Genomic DNA, 2,977 nt, shown 5'->3' on the forward strand with positions numbered 1-2,977 from the left:
CTTAAAAAAAAAAAAAAAAAAGAAAAGAAAAGTTAAAAAATAAAGTCCTGAAGAAACTGGGAGTTGAAGGAATATGTATGAACATAATAAAGGTTATACTTTGCAAATCTGTAGCTAACAGTATACCAAATGGGGAAAAACTAAAAGCATTTCCACTAAAATTAGGAACAAGACAAGGCTATTCCCCTTCCATAGCCCAGTCAATATAGTACTGAAGTCTTAGCTAGAACAACAGAATTGAGAAGAGAAGCTAAGAAACACAAATAGGAAAGAAAGAGGCCAAAGCACCTGTTTCCAAAGGATGGGGTTTTGTACTAAGACCTTGACAAGTGCACCAGGAAACTCTTTGAAGGGATATGCACTTTCAGCCAAGGAGCAGGATTTAAAATAAACATACAAACACCAGTAGCCTTGCTATCTGCTGATAACAAACACACTGAGAAAGAAATCAGGAGAAATCTTCCCTCACAATTTCCAAGGGGAAAAACCTTATAATAAGTCTAACCAAGGAAGTGAAAGATCCCTTTAACAAAACTCTTAAACATTTGGGAGACACTGAAGCGGACACTAGATGATGAGAAGACATCCTATCCTTACAGATCAGAGGAATTAATATGATGACAATGGCTGTCCTACCAAAAGAAATCTATAGGCTCCATGCAAGCCAATTAAGTTTACAGTGCTATTCTTCAATAAAAAAAGTAAAATAAAATCCATTGGAAGCACAAGACATTGGAGGGGAAGGATAGAGGTATTACATACATTATATTACAGAAATATAGTAACGAGAACAGATATGCACATCAGTGAGACAGAAGAGAAGATACTGGTGTAAAACCACAGTTACAGCCTCTTCATTCTTTTTACAAAGATGGCACACACACACACACACACACACACACGGAAAGGAAAGGAAAGGAAAGGAAAGGAAAGGAAAGGAAAGGAAAGGAAAGGAAAGGAAAGGAAAGGAAAGGAAAGGAAAGGAAAGGAAAGGACATTGTGGGGAAAAGACAGCTTCTTTAAGAGATGATACTGGGGGAAAAATGGATAATCATACTGTCTTAGGGTTTTACTGCTGTAAACAGACACCATGACCAAGGCAAGTCTTATAAAGGACAACATTTAATTAGGGCTGGCTTACAGGTTCAGAGGTTCAGTCCAATATCATCAAGGCAGGAGCATGGCAGTATCCAGGCAGGCATTGTGCGGAAGGAGCTGAGAATTCTACATTTTCATCTGCAAACTGCTAGCAGAATTAGTGTCTTAAAGCCCACACCCACAGTGACATACCTAGTCCAATAGGGCCACACCTTCTACAAGTGCCACTCCCTGAGCCAAGCATATACAAACCATCACACATGTAGAAGAATGAAATTAGGTTCCTTTAATCCAATTTCAAAAAGTCAACTCTGCATGGACCAAAGACATTGACATATGACCTGAAACTTACCAATTTTTACAAGAAAAAAATACTTCAAGATGTACTATAGGCAACATCTTTCAGAATAGGACTCAAGCCAGAAAGTAAGGCCAAAAATGGGTAAGTGGTACTTGATGAGATTTAAAAGATTAAAGAAAGGAAAACAGTTACACAAGTAAGGAGACAATCTACAGAACTAGAGAAATTCTTTGATCGTTAAACATCTGACATAAGAATAATATCTAAGAAGTATAAAGAATTTTTAAACCAAAATAAGGAGTCAGACAGCCCAATAGATGGGCTAATAAAAGGACCATACAGTTATCAAAATATGAAGTACAAACAGCCAATAAACACACACACACACACACACACACACACAAACATTCAACCTCATTGCCATTTGAGGAATGCAAATCAAAATTGCAGGGAGATCCATTTATTCACAGCCATGATGCCTGAAAAAGGCATGCTGATAAATCCATGCACTAAAGAAAACTCATGCATTGCTGGGGGAATATAATCAAGGCCAGTTAAACCAATATGGAAACCAGTTAAAGGTTTCTTAAAAAAAAAAAAAAAAAAGTCTAAAAATAGCTTCTCTTTTTCTCCAGCATCGTGTGCTCTACACCTGATTCTGCATCTCGCCTTGTCTTCTCACAAGACTTTCAGAATCAAGTGATTCCTGGCCCCCAAACAAAAGCAAAATCACCCTACTCCTCAATGGATTCAGATTAAAACTGGTAACAGAGTCAGGTACAACTTTAAGAGAAGACATTGTAGGAGAACGAAGCTGGGTCTGTAAGGATTCACACAGTGGCAAGACTGCAGGTTTAAACTGAATTATCGTCATCAATCAGTTCTACCAGACGGAGTTTAACATTTTTAACCTGGAGACGTGTTCATGTCTAAATTGGAGGTGTAGTTTGTCCAGTAATAAAATGTAGAACCTTTAAAAAAAAAAAGTCTAAAAATAGATTTTCCCCATAACCAATGTATAGCACAATATAGTATTTACTCAAAGGACTCAAACCCCACATGTCACAGAGAGGCTTGTACATCAGGGCTTATTGTAGCAGTATTTATAATATCTAACTATGGAACCAACCCAGGTAATGAACAGCAGAAGATGGATAAGCAGAATGTAGTATCTATATATAGTACTACTCTAATATAATGCTACTATGGTGTAATACTTCTCTAAGGTGTATAACGGAATCTTTCTTCCATAAAGAATGAGGTCATACCATTTGCAGGTGAATGGATGACACTGGGGATAATCACATTAAAAGGATTAAGCCAAACAGGCGTGGCGGCTCAGGCCTTTAATCCCAGCTCTCCAGAGGCAGAGGCAGGCGGATTTCTGAGTTCGAGGCCAGCCTGGTCTACAAACTGAGTTCCAGGACAGTCAGGGCTATACAGAGAAACCCTGTCTCGACCCCCCCCCCCAAAAAAAAAGGATTAAGCCAGTTGTGGGGAAAAAAAGCACAATTGTCTCACTTGCATTTCCTAGATTTTTATATAGTTACATGAAATGTGTATTATATAAACTGAAAA

At 38.1% G+C, this 2,977-nt stretch overlaps 1 pseudogene; it reads left to right on the forward strand.

The window, feature by feature from the left end:
• The first annotated feature begins 1,536 nt into the window (after nt 1-1,536).
• Nucleotides 1,537-2,225, forward strand: LOC110328882 (annotated as a pseudogene).
• Nucleotides 2,226-2,977: the final 752 nt, after the last annotated feature.

The sequence above is a fragment of the Mus pahari genome, chromosome 11 (assembly GCF_900095145.1).
Source record: "Mus pahari chromosome 11, PAHARI_EIJ_v1.1, whole genome shotgun sequence".
NCBI classification, from domain to species: Eukaryota; Metazoa; Chordata; class Mammalia; order Rodentia; family Muridae; genus Mus; species Mus pahari.